Source organism: Plutella xylostella, chromosome 14, assembly GCF_932276165.1.
Source record: "Plutella xylostella chromosome 14, ilPluXylo3.1, whole genome shotgun sequence".
NCBI classification, from domain to species: domain Eukaryota; kingdom Metazoa; phylum Arthropoda; class Insecta; order Lepidoptera; family Plutellidae; genus Plutella; species Plutella xylostella.
Window position 1 is genome coordinate 3,933,029 of NC_063994.1, and position 17,517 is coordinate 3,950,545.

Here is a 17,517-nt window from a genome sequence, read left to right on the forward strand (position 1 = left end):
TAATGTAGAAAGACCAGGGCCGGTAGTAATGTACCTAATCCAAAAGGCAATCAACGCATGCAATTTGATGGCATTTACACACTGTTAAAGTTAAACTCAAATGTTTTTATTCATCGTTTAAATAAAAAAGTTATATTATAAACATATTAGCACTAACATTGTTAAAAAAATTATAGCTTCGCTGTAGAAAGTCGACTCCGAAGAGCGGTTTCACGCGTTGTATGAAAGCCTGAAGGGCTAGTACGGGCGCATTTAAGACGTGACAAGAGTTTTGCATCGCGCTCACTCACATCGCGCAGCCTATAGAGCGAGCACGACGGTGAACTTTAGTCGCGTCTTAATAGCGTCTCGTGCTACAGGGCCTGGAGCTAGTCCCACTGTGGCGAACCGCAGTCCAGTGGCGCCTTCAGGAGGAACTGAGCCTTTCGCCATTGCTCAGGTCCCTTAACATCCTTGGTTAAGTATTCCTTAAAGTCGATGAAAACTCCCCATATAGGGAGCGAAGCGCCGCAGGGAACCATCAGCAACGCTGTTCTGCAGGCATCTTATAATGCCCCCAGGCAACAGTACTCGTATCAGTTGAGTTTTCAAATAATTTTCAATTCGTATCATTATGAGACAGTGAAATTTTGGATCATTTTTGTGTAAATGTAACATGTTTTATTGATTTAATACTTTTAAATCTTAACATACAATCGATTTTTCGCGTTTGATTAAATAGACATATTTTATAGTCATTTAGCTGAAACGTCTTAGTTACAGATTTATTTATGCCCTTCGCCTTAGCAATAAAATCATTCTCTACCTCGATTGCGTACATTTTTGAACGTAAACCTACAAATTCTCTGAAAATATTTACATTATTTTCATCTTTAAAAATCCTATATTTTTTTGTTAACAAGTGGAAAATTATGACGAATATCGATTGAATAATCAGAGGTATCAAAATAGTCTTTTAAATTTGACTTTATGTCGCTGTGTAAATTTTCGGTTTGAATGTGATATATTAAACTATCAGTATCAGTGTACATCAATTTTAACCTATCGTTAAATTTGTTTTTTATATATGAGTAGTGAAACTTGTACATCAGTGTTTTGGAAATATCCAGAATGCAAGAGCCGAGATAAATTGGCAGATTAGAGTTTATTACCAAATATGGCATTATTCATTAATTTGAAAAAATCTTTTTCTAAATCAGTTACGGTTACGCCTGAAGTTCTCATTGAAGTATTCAAATCAATATTTTTTTTGAATCAGTCACTTTGTTTGTATTTTAAAACTCTGTGAATTTTAGTTAGTTCTAAACGAAATCATAAAAAGTCATGTCACACAATTGTCTTTGAAACAATCTCTGTACAGCCTTTATGTGCGTATGATTTAACGGTAAGTATTTCCACTTTGAACTGAACCAATTAGTATTGTTAAAAATATTATTTATTGGCGACGTTGGAAATCGCCAAAAGAATTCCAGGAGCTGATCTCCTTTTGATCCTTTACAACGTTTGGTATACTTGTGACCTGCTTGGTCACCATGTGAACTACTTTGTTCACTGCCATCTCCAGTGGATCCACAGGTGAACTCGTCATGAAAATCATCTTCGATGTGGCGTGTTTCCACCAATGTTTCCTTTCTAAGTTGCTTATTTTTGCGTATGGATATACTTCTAATTTCATCACATTGTGTCCAGTTTCGCCCGGCGATTTCAAAGTGTATTGCACTCCGTTCATCACTTTCGAAATAGATTGCGAGATTGAGCCAGTGCTCTGCTGAAAATTGTGAACTCCGAAGAACTCTGCGATTAAGTCTCGGTCTTCCACACAATTCTCTGATTTCTTTAATTCGTTGACATCTGCACGTTGATCCGATGTATGAGCAATCGTGGACAATGTGGCAGTGGTTGTTTCCGTGATTACTGACCCAGAAGATTGTTCCTTTGAAAGCACTTTTTTAATAACGTCTGAAATACTTGCATCGCAGCTTCTCCCATCGTTAATTGCGATAATGTAATGTACAATCCTGAATCGAAGAGGATTTGCCTGAATGTATCCCTTGATACGCTCTCTAACTTTTTCTCTTTCTGTTTGTGCACTATTGATTTCAATATTGTCTTCCAATATGAAGTCACTTTCATAAATAATCCCTTCATTTCCAAATCTTTTTTGTTCATTGCTTCTTGACACAGTATTAATACCTCCATCAGATTCTGAACCATCGTTTTCATCCAAAATAATTCCAACACTCCAAGGAAAGGAAACCAACACTGAAAAGTACGTCTTCCCGATGTGAACTTGACACGCATCACATTTAATTTTGTTGCCTGGAGGGGAGGGGTATCTTCTTCTAGAGGGGTTGCCTGGAGGGCTGCCCGGGAGGGCTTGTTGTTCGTAGCAGCGGCCGACGTTGAAGGGGTGATAACATCATCCCATTTTCTTTTTCTTCCATTTCCAGTTAATCTGTGAATAAAAAACAACTTAGTTGAAATACATAGACATTTGAAGCATAATTTATGCAGAATATTTGCATTGTCCTATCCAGATATTTAACTATTAGTAGCTACCTAATGAAATTGATGTGCTAGTCTCCGATCTTGTACAAATGTTACAATATGCCTGCATGATATGTACTCTATCTATCTCATCGGTATTATAATTAATAAAGAAGAGTTGATAGGATGTCCTTTACAAGGGATGTAAAAAGGAATCACGTTTGAATCATTTTTAAGTGAAGATGGTAAGACCCCATTTATATATATAATCGAATGTATTTATTTAATTTATCCAACAAAAGTGTATTGCATAGAAGTCGTAGCTTGTCCTTCGTTAAAAGCCTTGTTTTTACATAAATACAGCACGAGTTGGTTATTTTCTCGTACATACTGCTTATATCTACACTATTTCTGATTCTTGATTGGTTTGAAATGGTACTCGGTCCACCTCCAGCGTCATAGACTTGCGTCTCATCGATATCAAGCTCCTACACCAATCCAGCATGAGGTATCTTCATCGGATGCAGTAGTGCTAAAATCCAATTATCTGGCAAATGTACATCGTTTTGCGCTTCCTGTGTTTTCGCTCCCATTTTTAATTTCCAGTGAATGAGAAACACATTTTGTAACGCCCTTATCGCGCTCGGTGAGAATTTGGCGTAATGTAGAAAGACCAGGGCCAGTAGTAATGTACCTACTCCAAAAGGCAATCAACGCATGCAATTTGATGGCATTTATTATTATTATTATTATTATTTACACACTGTTAAAGTTAAACTCAAATGTTTTTATTCATCGTTTAAATAAAAAAGTTATGTTATAAATATATTAGCACTAACATTGTTAAAAAAATTATAGCTTCGCTGTAGAAAGTCGACTCCGAAGAGCGGTTTCACGCGTTGCATGAAGGCCTGAAGGGCTAGTACGGGCGCATTTAAGACGTGACAAGAGTTTTGCATCGCGCTCACTCACATCGCGCAGCCTATAGAGCGAGCACGACGGTGAACTTTAGTCGCGTCTTAATAGCGTCTCGTGCTACAGGGCCTGGAGCTAGTCCCACTGTGGCGAACCGCAGTCCAGTGGCGCCTTCAGGAGGAACTGAGCCTTTCGCCATTGCTCAGGTCCCTTAACATCCTTGGTTAAGTATTCCTTAAGGTCGATGAAAAACTCCCCATATAGGGACCGGAGCGCCGCAGGGAACCATCAGCAACCTTTGTGGTCATCGACGAGTTAGTGGAGTGGTGATATACTGACGCTACTGCCACGTCATCGTTGCCGGACAGTACGCCGAAAAGGTCGTGATCGTTGTTCTTACGCCCTGCAGCCTTCAGACATTTTCTTAGACCGTCCCGAAGTCGTTGGCCGGTTGCCATTGCTTTCTTGAAATACCAGTGTCTGGAAAACTGACATTGGTGTCTTAAGTCGCTATCCAAAGTTTCTATGAAATTCCATTGCAATCCCGTCAGGTGTGTTGCATAGAAGTCTCCTAGCTTCTCCTTCGTTAAAAGACTTGCTTTTGCATTAATACAGCACTAGTTGGTTATTTTCTCGTGCATACTCCTTATATCTGCACTATTTCTGATTGAAGCTCTTGTTGCGATATGAAACGGGATATTCTATGTTGCAGTCTTCTTCCCGACGTGGCGTGACAGGAACTGGGTGACATTTAATCACATGAATCACGTCCCTTACGTGTGGAATGTATAATTATAAATAAACGCACTTTTGTCGCACAGGAGAATTACCTACGTCTTAATATCGTTAAATAAATTGGCAAGATCAATAACTGGCACCACTTTACCGAACGTAGTGACCATATAATGAATAGAAGGGGGAGGTTCATAGGAAGCGGGGGCGCCAGCGGGAGGTGGAAAATTACACCAATACAATTTACGGAATAAGTGAAAACGCATAATTTAGATATAGCTTTATTGTTGCAGTTCAGAGTGTAGATAATACAGAAAACACATTTGTATATAATGGAAAATTATGACGAATATCGATTGAATAATCAGAGGTATCAATTTTCGGTTTGAATGTGATATATTTAACTATCAGTATCAGTGTACATCAATTTTAACCTATCGTTAAATTTGTTTTTCATATATGAGTAGTGAAACTTGTACATCAGTGTTTTGGAAATATCCAGAAAGCAAGAGCCGAGATAAATTGGCAGATTAGAGTTTATTACCAAATATGGCATTATTCATTAATTTGAAAAAATCTTTTTCTAAATCATTTACGGTTACGGCTGAAGTTCTCATTGAAGTATTCAAATCAATATTTTTTTTGAACCTGTCACTTTGTATTTTAAAACTTTGTGAATTTTAGTTAGTTCTAAACGAAATCATAAAAAGTCATGTCACACAATTGTCTTTGAAACAATCTCTGTACAGCCTTTATGTGCGTATGATTTAACGGTAAGTATTTCCACTTTGAACTGAACCAATTAGTATTGTTAAAAATATTATTTATTGGCGACGTTGGAAATCGCCAAAAGAATTCCAGGAGCTGATCTCCTTTTGATCCTTTACAACGTTTGGTATACTTGTGACCTGCTTGGTCACCATGTGAACTACTTTGTTCACTGCCATCTCCAGTGGATCCACAGGTGAACTCGTCATGAAAATCATCTTCGATGTGGCGTGTTTCCACCAATGTTTCCTGTCTAAGTTGCTTATTTTTGCGTATGGATATACTTCTAATTTCATCACATTGTGTCCAGTTTCGCCCGGCGATTTCAAAGTGTATTGCACTCCGTTCATCACTTTCGAAATAGATTGCGTAATAATACGTAATAACGTCTGAAATACTTGCATCGCAGCTTCTCCCATCATTAATTGCGATAATGTCATGTACAATCCTGAATCGAAGAGGATTTGCCTGAATGTATCCCATGATACGCTCTCTAACTTTTTCTCTTTCTGTTTGTGCACTATTGATTTCAATATTGTCTTCCAATATGAAGTCACTTTCATAAATAATCTCTTCATTTCCAAATCTTTTTTGTTCATTGCTTCTTGACACAGTATTAATATCTCCATCAGATTCTGAACCATCGTTTTCATCCAAAATAATTCCAACACTCCAAGGAAAGGAAACCAACACTGAAAAGTACGTCTTCCCGATGTGAACTTGACACGCATCACATTTAATTTTGTTGCCTGGAGGGGTATCTTCTTCTAGAGGGGTTGCCTGGAGGGCTGCCTGGGAGGGGCTTGTTGTTCGTAGCAGCGGCCGACGTTGAAGGGGTGATAACATCATCCCATTTTCTTTTTCTTCCATTTCCAGTTAATCTGTGAATAAAAAACAACTTAGTTGAAATACATAGACATTTGAAGCATAATTTATGCAGAATATTTGCATTGTCCTATCCAGATATTTAACTATTAGTAGCTACCTAATGAAATTGATGTGCTAGTCTCCGATCTTGTACAAATGTTACAATATGCCGGCATGATATGTACTCTATCTATCTCATCGGTATTATTTAATAAAGAAGAGTTGATAGGATGTCCTTTACAAGGGGTGTAAAAAGGAATCACGTTTGAATCATTTGTGAAAATGGTAAGACCCCATTTATATACCATAATCGAATGTATTTATTTAATTTATCCAACAAAAGTGTGTTATATACATAGAAGTCATAGCTTGTCCTTCGTTAAAAGCCTTGTTTTTACATAAATACAGCACGAGTTGGTTATTTTCTCGTGCATACTGCTTATATCTGCACTATTTCTGATTCTTGATTGGTTTGAAATGGTACTCGGTCCACCTCCAGCGTCATAGACTTGCGTCTCATCGATATCAAGCTCCTACACCAATCCAGCACACACCATTTAGGTCTAAAGCCAAACTAAAATAAAGTCGGGACCCCCGTAAGGATCATTTTCCTTTGCAGGCATCAGCCATTAATAGCTCGCCCTTGACCAATGGGGTGCAAGCTGACCGAACGGTACTGGCTTTATTGTTACCAGATGTGCAAACATAGAACAACACGGTCTACGATTTTAAGACATTTACTCGTTTATCTTGTAACAAAACTTTAGAAAGCTGGCCATAAGTAGTACGATATATTTTAGCGCCTTAACAATAAAATTATCAATTATGAATTTACGATAGCTTATTAAAAGAGAACTTTAAATATTACCTAAAATAATGTTTATTGGAGATTATGGAATTTGGGATTAAAACATTTTTTTTGTAGTCAAAAAAGTCAAAAAAGAATGAAATTATTAATAATAACCAATAATCTATATTTAAATCTGACATAAAAATTATATAATAAAGAATATTGTATCTATCTATCTATCTATGTAATAAAACGGTTGACTGTCCGTGTGACGCCGCACCACTGCCGCCGGTGACGAGATTGTCCTGGAAGTAAAAAGATAAATTAAATTCATATTCTATTGTATTGGTGTTATATTGTAATATGATGCTATGATTGTGTCACTAAAATAAATCATAAGTCATAACAGAACCAAGGCACATAATGACAGAGTGCCTAGAGCTGCAGAGATGTTCCAAGGAATTAATGATTGTTAATTGATTTGCGACACTATTTAAATGATGACAATGTCGATAATAGTTTGACACTGAAAAATGCTCTGCGCAGCGCTCCGTCACTATATATGTGCCCTAATGTTATGGTCAACAATCAATTACAATTGACAACATTTCAAAATTTTATACAGTTGAAATTTGAAAACCATTTAGAGATATGGCTCTAATATTCACAAAAAAAAATGTTTCCGATTTTTCTATTGATTTATTTCAGAGAAAAACATAAAAATCTAAATTATCATTCGTGTTATCACGATGTGGCATAATAATTAAACGCGCTTTTACTTCTAAAACATGAACAACAAAAAAACATGTTATGTCACTTTGACAATGACAAACATCACTCAAATGTCTGTCACTTTTATGTGTCCTTGTCAATGACGAAAGTTCGTGATTGGTTCTTGCCACAAAATAAAGTTGAAGTTGAAGTTGATTGGTCCTTGTTCATGTCAAGTTAATGTCATCCAACTTTATTTTTTTAGGTTAGGCAGGCAACGAAAATATTTTTATCCCAAGCCTCGACGTGACGTCACTCATATTAAAAATATTTTGAACTTTGAAATTAAAAAAATATATTAAAACACTAGCTGTTCCCGCGCGCTTCGCTTCGCCTTAAAAAGTTTTCCCGTGGGAATTCCGGGATAAAAAGTAGCCTATGTTCTTTCCCAGGGTCTAGATCGTATGTATACCAAATTTCATTCAAATCCGTTCAGTAGTTTTGGCGTGAAAGAGTAACAGACAGACAGACAGACAGACACAGTTACTTTCGCATTTATAATATTAGTTAGGATAGAAATATTAAGAAATAAAAAAATACGGGTCATCTAAATTTGTGATATCTCGTCGATAATAAAATAAAATCGGTGAGCATTTTATTTGAAATGTTGTCAATTCACAAGGAAATAAGAAGTATCGATTCAAATAAAAAACCTGATATCATACCTGTATTGACACGGCTGTGCATAGCAGCCACCGGGCGGCCCACCGACACGTTACTACAGTCAACCTGATAACAGTAAATGCATACGTTTTTACACGAATCAAACTAATAACGGCCTGAATTTTTTAAAGAATTTTTGTGTTGTGTTAACTTTTGCTGGTATACAGATGTTGAGAAAATTTCATGGTTTATTAATTATTTGATTACAATAATGATCCGAAAGGGCTTTCGAGGTGGAAAAAATGATTTCGATATACGACCATCTCTATTAACATATGGCACGATTTCAATGGATTAATTGTTTCCCACTGCTGGTCTCTTATGTTTTATACTCCCTGTATCAAAACACATTATGAAATATAATAGAAATAGGTATATTAATTCAAAAACTTACCGTTGCAAAGCTCGCATTCGTCGGGGGGATAGTGTTCATATCTTAGTGCTGTACAGCCACCGCACCAAAACAAAACAGTATCAATAAAATGTTCAACGTTTACCCCGAACACCATGTCCACTATAAAATGGCTGGGCATTAATGCACTGTTATTCAGCCACATGTGGCAATTCGGGCAGAAGTCTCTTAAAACGAAATGAGTGACCTGCCAAGGCCATATTAAATCACGATCCACAATTTCGATAAAATCATAGCGTAGCAGAATTCGGTCTATATCAGCGAAAATCATGATGTGTGTTTGTTATTAGAATGTGTATACTCTATGAAAGTTCACAATATAATGAAGTTTGAACTTAACCCAATTTCACACTCTCTAGAATTCCAAAACTCAAATGTAATCTAATGATAAGAAATTCACATAAATTTCTCATACTTCAGAAACAAGTGCTTTAAGAGCTAACCAAAAAACCTATAGTTTACGACTTCTTTAACACTCAAGTCTTCAACTGTATTCATAACCCTGTAAGCCCAACTGTCCAAGCTTATAAAAGAATCTACACTTTAATGTGATATCCACAGAGGTTGTATTCGAGTGAGCATAAAGGGTCACAAAGAATAGCGAACATTGGTAAGTAAATAAAACAAAGTCGAGTTTAATAAAAATATACTATTAAAATCAAAAATAAAAAAATCAAAAATAATAATTAATAGTCCCCCAAGTGTTGCAGGGGTGGGGCCCCCTGCAAACATCGTCCGCATTCACAGGAGTCGGTGGCGGCGTGTAGGGCTCCTGCGGGACCTCTATGACTGTGACCGGCGTCGATGGCGGCGTCGGCGTCGGAGGAGACGCCCGCCGACACCATCCCTGTGCTGTCGAATAACAAATCATTAGCTACAGATAGACAGATACACATTACTTACAAAATTATGATTCTTTTATTTTATAATTTGGTTCAGCTTTAGAAAAAAAAAACGAACTTCGGTTGGAATTTTATAAGGAAGTCGCCGGTGAAGCTGGCGGAGTCCAACCTGATGGCCCTTCGCCTGCTTCGCTGTCAGTCAGCGTTGGACCATCAGGCCCATATTCAATGGTCACTGATGAAACAGATGACGGCGGAGGCGATAGGGACGCTCGCGCTGTAGAAAAAAATGAATATATTACAGGGTGTTGCAAAAGTAATACTAAGCTGAAAGGGGTGTGTGACTTTTTTGATCCTCCATAGAAACTAAATAAATAATAAATATGTGGGGACATCTCATACACGGCCATCATCAAGACCCGAGTACAAATATCTGTCTTTAAACAAATACCTGCCCCAGCCGGGAATCGAACCCGGGACCTTCAGCATAGCATAAATATTATTATTTGCTTACTTTTTTTTTCTTGTGTGATCGTCTGCGCCGGCGCAACGGCGGCGGAGAAGGGGACGCTGGCCTCCTCCATCGTTGCGCTGTAAAATAAGATAGTAAATTTTACCATAATGATCTATGTTAATTCAAACAGCAGTTTCTCGATGGAGGAATACCATCTTAAAAGAGTCATATTCATATGTCACCCTTACCTTTGTTTGTATCCCGTGAATACGGCGGCGTGGTCGGCGGCGGCGCCAGCCTTTGTGCGCAGGTTCTGCAAGGGTGTGGGCCCGTGCATAACTCCTGCGCTGCCGCTGCCGCTGGTGCCGGCGGTGGTCGACGTAAATTAGAAATACTGGAAGTAGAAACATTGCAATTAGAAAGATGTAAATAACCACAGTAAGATATAAAAACCATAAAGAAAGTTTAACAAGAGTACTGACCAGGATCCCATGGTGGCTGGGTTCAATCTGAAGATTATTTTAATCAACTTCAGTCCACTGTGACGTTGGTAATACGAAACACTTGAAATAAACAAACACTAGGCAATTGTTACAATAACAACTTGGTTAACTTATTGTTTCATCTTAAAGCCGCCTAATAAACAATCTGCCGAAATGTCAAATATGTTTGTAAACATTAATACTATTGATCCGTAGGGTTATGTAGTCGTATGGCAACGTCTAACCGTTTTTGGGGTTCCGCAGAGCTATCGAGTTAATTAGTTATTCTAGTTAAGTTAGATATTCTAAGTTCGCATAACAATGTTTGGCATATGGACCCTTAAGAAAATTTATATATTACTTGGCTTATTTAGTATGAGGATTAGTAAAGAAAAAAAACTAGCACTTCAGATTAACGGTCTATCTCTTTTCTTTATTTCTCATGGTTCCTTACTTAAGTTCCAAAATTTGTAATATTTTGAGGCCGATGAACTTAAACTACCATAAAGATGTGCAATAATAATTTGAACCGTTGTTTTGATTGTTTAAAAAAGGTGTTTGTCCTCGTCAACATCTGGACGTTGTTAAGTAATAGACATACTCGGTTCTCAACACTAATAAATACTTAACGGAATATCAGTTATGATGGCACCAATAAAACAAAAACGTAAAATCCATAATTTTATTTACTAAACGAAAGAAACTTAAAAAACAAGAAAACAAGCACAATAAACCAATACAATTATGTTAAAAAAAAACAAATACATATCTAAAATTAGAATCTAAAATATGCTTAATACTAACAAAATATAACATTAATATTTAGTCATTTCTCCGTCCGCATCAATAACTGCGTCGCACCTTCTTCGCATCGACCTTACCAGATTTTCACACAGTGCCGATCCACGAAATGACTCCCAAACCTCGTTAACATGAGAGACCAGTGCTGCTGTGGTCCTCTCTCTTCTATTGTCCCATTCCTGGATCATCATACCCCACAGATTTTCTATGGGGTTCAAGTCCGGTGAACGAGCCGGCCAAGGTATAGCCCGCAAGCCTGGCTGCTGCGTGATCCAGTTACGGACTTTGCGAGATGTGTGTATGGGACAATTATCTTGAATAAAGGAAATTTCAGGCACGTCTTGCTCCGGATACACATTTCGCACAGTCGGTAACATGACCTCCTGCAGCAACTCTAAATATGTTTGCCCCGTACTCCGGCCTGGGATGTAAACCAGTTCACCGGGACCAGCAGCGCTCATCCAGGCCCACGTGTTAACCACTATCCTACCTGACTCTTGGTTTGGTAGCACATTTCGTGGTTCGTACCGTGTATTGTCCACACGCCATAAATGCCGACGACCTATCTGACTAGACTTAAAAGATTTTTCGTCGGAAAATATGGTGTGTGAAAAATTAAAATCTCGGTAAGCTCGAGCGAAACGAACGCGCTCCGCCTTATGATTATCGGACAGAGCTATTTTTTTGGCCGGCTTGCGGTGGTGCACTCCTCCACGATGCAGTGCATTGCGTATTGTCGCAGTCGTGCAGTCATACTCCGCCGCAAATGCTCGGGTTGGTGTGAAGGGCTGCACCGCGTACACTTCCTGCATGCGCCGCAGCCGTTCTTCGGTTATGATCTGCGGCCGCCCCGACCGCTGGCGAATGTCCACATGACCTTCGTTTTCAAAGCGTCGCACCCATAAACGCACCGTTTTTCTCTATGAAAAAAAAATTAAAGATTTAGGATACCACATTGGCAACAACCTATACCTATATAAAAAAAAAGTTTTATTACAAAAATAAATTATGTCATACAAACAACAAGTTTATTTTATCATATTGTATAAAGACATATTTGAAATTCAAAAAGTAATGCTTACCGATAATCCTGTTTCTCTAGCAATTTCGGCAATATTCAGTCCCTCTTCATGCAGAAGGACCATTCGGTTCCTGGTTCCGATATCCAAACTCATTTTTTCACAAAAAGGTGTGTCACGTCTTAATCACTGCACCAAGTTACGTCAATTGAATACGAAATACAAACTAATGATAAAAAGACAGAATGACCAAGGATTGCCCAAAAGGTCGAAAGTCCGAAAGTAATAAATAAAACAAAAGAAGAAGAAATTTAAAAAAAAAAACATTGCCTGTCATTGGCTAGAAAAGACAGGAGGCGGGGATAAAGCAATTTGGGCTTGCAAAGGATTTTGATTTGAAACAGGCAACCGACTTTTTTTTCCCATAGTACCTAATCCAAAAGGCAATCAACGCATGCAATTTGATGGCATTTACACACTGTTAAAGTTAAACTCAAATGTTTTTATTCATCGTTTAAATAAAAAAGTTATATTATAAACATATTAGCACTAACATTGTTAAAAAAATTATAGCTTCGCTGTAGAAAGTCGACTCCGAAGAGCGGTTTCACGCGTTGTATGAAAGCCTGAAGGGCTAGTACGGGCGCATTTAAGACGTGACAAGAGTTTTGCATCGCGCTCACTCACATCGCGCAGCCTATAGAGCGAGCACGACCGTGAACTTTAGTCGCGTCTTAATAGCGTCTCGTGCTACAGGGCCTGGAGCTAGTCCCACTGTGGCGAACCGCAGTCCAGTGGCGCCTTCAGGAGGAACTGAGCCTTTCGCCATTGCTCAGGTCCCTTAACATCCTTGGTTAAGTATTCCTTAAGGTCGATGAAAAACTCCCCATATAGGGAGCGGAGCGCCGCAGGGAACCATCAGCAACGCTGTTTTGCAGGCATCTTATAATGCCCCCAGGCAACAGTATCAGTTGAGTTTTCAAATAATTTTCAATTCGTATCATTATGAGACAGTGAAATTTTGGAGCATTTTTGTGTAAATGTAACATGTTTTATTGAATTAATCTTTTTAAATCTTAACATACAATCGATTTTTCGCGTTTGATTAAATAGACATCTTTTATAGTCATTTAGCTGAAACGTCTTAGTTACAGATTTATTTATGCCCTTCGCCTTAGCAATAAAATCATTCTCTACAGCTGCGTACACACCGGGCCAACGAAGGCCAACGAAGGATATTTATCGTTCGCTAGCGTTGGCTCCGCATGTTCGTTGGAGTTCGTTAATACGTCCAAATACAATTAGTGCTCCAACGAACGTTCGTTGGCACTGGATTCCGGATCTTTTCTCTTTCATTCGCAATTTAATCATGGACGACGACGACATCATTATAATTGCTAGTTTTATATACCAAAACGAGTTAGCAAGAACAAGAAGAAATAAACGTAAGCGAAGATGGTGGACAACCACATATTTCAAGAAATAATAATAATAAATTTATAATAATAAATTTATTTATTTCAAAGCCAAAAACATAAGAAAAGGAACAATCTTACAAAGGTTCATAAAATAAGTATAGGCTGTACAGAATATGCTTAAATCGTGTCCCCTGATTCCCAAACTAGGTAAAAACCTGTACAATGAGGATCAGCGGTCACTCACCGTGCTAACAAAGATACAACCTAAAAGTATATCAAAAGTTATGCAAGAAAGTTATGACAAACAAGGTTAAGCAATAATTAAGAGTAGGTACAATAGCTGTAGGGTACAAGTAATACATGACTAAGTGTGTGTGTGTGTGTGTGAGAGTGAGTGTGTGTGTGTGTGTGTGTGTGTGTGTGTGTGTGTGTGTGTGTGTGTGTGTGTGTGTGTGTGTGTGTGTGTGTATGTGAATGTGTCTGCGGGTTGGGGAAATTGTAATATATATGTACAAGAAATTATACTTTAAGAAAGTATGGATTCAATCTCATCATAGTTCATAGGAAGGAGCCATGATTTAATTTTATTTTTACATTCATGCAAAGTACAGGATATGAGGTTTAGGGAATTGTTTATAAAATTATAGATCCTGGCACTTTGGCAATAAAATTGTCTTTCAGCAAATCTAGTACGCGTAGCTATGTCAGGAAAGAGAGGTTTTGGTCTTCTACGGGAAATCGTATCAACTTGAGCAGGAATTGAAGTATGTCTGCGAAGTGTAGATCGTAATAAATATAGTTTTCTTACGGTTAGGAAAGAAAGTTCACTATATAAAAGTTTTGTGGGATACCTGTAAGGCTTTCGGAACATTACTTTAAGCACTGCTCTCTGTGATCGTTCTAAATTAATAAAGGTTGTCTTACATGAACCTCCCCAGGCCGGGATGCAATACGTTAAAATAGATTCACAGAGCGCTGTGTAGACTATTCTTAACGTTTCATAGTCTGCAGAGTTTCTGATTTTTTTAAAAATAAAAATCAGCTTCCTTGTTCTAGATGTCAAATAATCAAGATGTTTATACCAATTAAGGCAATTATCTAAAAGGATTCCTAGATATTTTATTGAACTTACTCTACTCAAAGCAAAGCAGGAACATTTATTCAACGCCTTGGAACATGAATGTGCTTGGATAGTTACTATTGGAGGATGGTCACAAGATCGTATTGCAAAAGTCAGATATTTAGTTTTTTCTATGTTAAGGGTTAGAAGGTTATTAGACAGCCAACTCATGGCAACAGAGAGAACATTCTCAGCATTTGATATGGCTTCTTCCCAGGTATCACCATAGGCTATAATCGCCGTGTCATCCGCATATGAGAAGATACGAGTGTTTTGGGCGGTTAAATTGCAGAGCTCATTTACGTACAAGAGGAAGAGGGTTGGTCCCAAAATGCTACCCTGTGGTACCCCATAGTTCAACTGGAGAAGCTCGCTACTGTGAGAGTTAATTTTGACAAATTGTGTCCTGTCAGAAAGATAGTCGACCAAGAGATCTAACACAATACCTCGGACTCCAGATTTTTCAAGCTTCTTGATTAGAAGTGGGACAGAGACGGTGTCAAATGCTTTGGACAGGTCCAAAAATATGCCAAGGCACTTAAAACGGTCATCTACTTTCTTAACTATAAAGTCTGTTAGCGACACAACAGCATCTTCGGTAGAGAGACCTTTTCGGAAACCATACTGATTCTTGGATAAGATATTATTTAGATTGATAGAAAAGGACTGTGTATAGTGGAAGTAAAATGATTGCAGATTTACAAGTAGAAAACGAATATCGTTTATTTGACAACTTTAGCAGAATGTCTACACAAGATTTTGAATGGTTGTTAAATAGTATTGGACCGGAAATATCAAAACAAAATACAAATTATCGTGACGCGATTCCAGGAAAGGAGAGGTTAGCTGTCACATTACGATTTTTGGCCACTGGGGACTCGTATACAAGCCTTGCATACCTTTTCAACATTTCGAAACAAGCGATATCTTTAATAGTTCCAGAAGTATGTGAAGCTATCACAAAAGCCCTGAAAAATTATATCCAAGTAAGTGTTCATAAGTTATTAAAACAAATTAAGTATTCTAGTTATCATCCATTTCCATTTATTATATAAATCAACCTTAACATTAACTCTAATGACATGGCTCTAAGATATGAAATTCTTATAATTATAAAAGTTAAATGATGTTTTAATATTAGGTACATTTATTCAGGAATGAAATTATTAATAAATGAAACTACATGATCAGTGTTTCCTTCTTGAGAAATATCATTATCGTTTTGTTCTTCGGATGATATATTATATTTCTCTTCCGGTAATAGGTGTTGTTCATTGGGTGGTATATTTTGAAGATTATTCTTTGATCTTTTGACAATTACTGAGCGAAGCACAGTAACTTTTTTTGGTCCAGATCGAGAACCACAGCTTCCAGAACTACTTTGTTTCAAGTATTTAAGCAGTTGTGGTCCTTGACCTTGGGAATTCGGCAATGCAGTACTTGAAATTGACTGATTAGTTGGCAAATTCCGTATTGGAGTTCTTGAAATCTGATACTGATAGGGAGACGTCAAAGTTGATGTCGATGAAATAGATGGCAACGTTGGTGTTGGAGTTCTTGATGGCGGCTGATGAACGGGAGAAGATGTCATCGTTGGTGTTGGAGTTCTTGATGGCTGCTGCTCAAATGGAAAAGGCGATGTCGGTGTTGTTGAATCTGAACGAGCTGGAGATTGACTTATGTAATATGGCTCTTGCAAATAATTAGAAGTCGGTGTAATAAATGGATAATTTTCATATTTGCCTATATCTGCGTCAAAAAGAATATTACTAATTAAATGTTCGACGACACACTTTGTACGCGAACTGTATGATCTATGTTTGTTAGAAACATGTTCTCCAAATGTAGTACTTTGGTCCCTCTCACGTCGTCTTTTAAGAGCCTCCTGCATATTATTATAGGCTTCTTCTGCTCGTTGATCAAACGTATTACTTTTTCGTCGTTGTAATTTATTTGGTGATTTAAATATTTTATTTGTACTAGGTGCAGGATCATCTGAATCACGGCTCATATTATTTTCCTGGGTTTCATTGGAATCATTCTGAAATAAAGATAAAATAATCTATTAACAACATTTTCATTAAAACTAATAAAATACCTATGTGAGCATAAATTAATGTTTTTTGTTGCAGATGCCATCAAACAGTGAAGATTGGAAAAAAATTGCAGATATGTTTGACCAAAACTGGAATTTCCCTCATTGTATCGGGGCACTCGATGGCAAACATTGCGTGTTACAAAATCCCATACATGGAGGCAGTGACTACTACAATTACAAGTCTGATTACAGTATTGTATTAATGGGAATAGTACTCGTAGATGCAAACTACTGTTTTATATATGTGAATGTTGGAACCCAAGGGAGGATTTCAGATGGTGGTGTTTTTAGAAACACAAAATTCTACGAGAAACTGCAAGGAAATGAATTAGGATTGCCACCAGATGTCGCTCTTCCGTATCGTCAGATGGAAATGCCTTTTGTCTTAGTGGCCGAAGATGCATTCCCTATGCAAAAGCATATTATGAAACCTTATTCAGGACATCAAGAGTCCAGATCAGTAAAAAGACTATTTAACTACAGATTAAGTAGAGCTCGCAGAGTTGTGGAAAACGCCTTTGGAATTCTATCATCCGTATTCAGAGTTCTACGAAAACCAATGCTTCTTGAACCAGAACGAGCTACAACAATAATAATGACCTGTGTATATTTACACAACTTTTTAAGAAAATCCAAGCTATCCAGATGTATTTATACACCCAGGGGAACTTTTGATCAAGATGATCGTGGGACTGTGACGTTGGGTTCCTGGCGAAGAATAAATGAAGAAGACCCACTTGCTTCATATTTTCCATTACAGAACGTTCCACGAAGATCAGCTCTTAGTACTGAGCAAATACGCAATGAATTTGCGGAATATTTTTCCACCGTAGGCCAAGTACCTTGGCAAAATAGTTATGCATAAAATTTAAGGCATT

General features: G+C 37.6%; 1 protein-coding gene across 1 annotated transcript in view; it reads left to right on the plus strand.

Moving 5' to 3' along the window:
* Positions 1-17,517, plus strand: part of LOC119694321 (telomere length and silencing protein 1 homolog) — a 32,746-nt gene extending 15,229 nt beyond the window's left edge. The window contains exon 3 of the transcript XR_007266980.1: positions 16,674-17,517. The gene's annotated coding sequence lies outside the window, so the exon portion shown is untranslated. The remainder of the gene's footprint in view (positions 1-16,673) is intronic.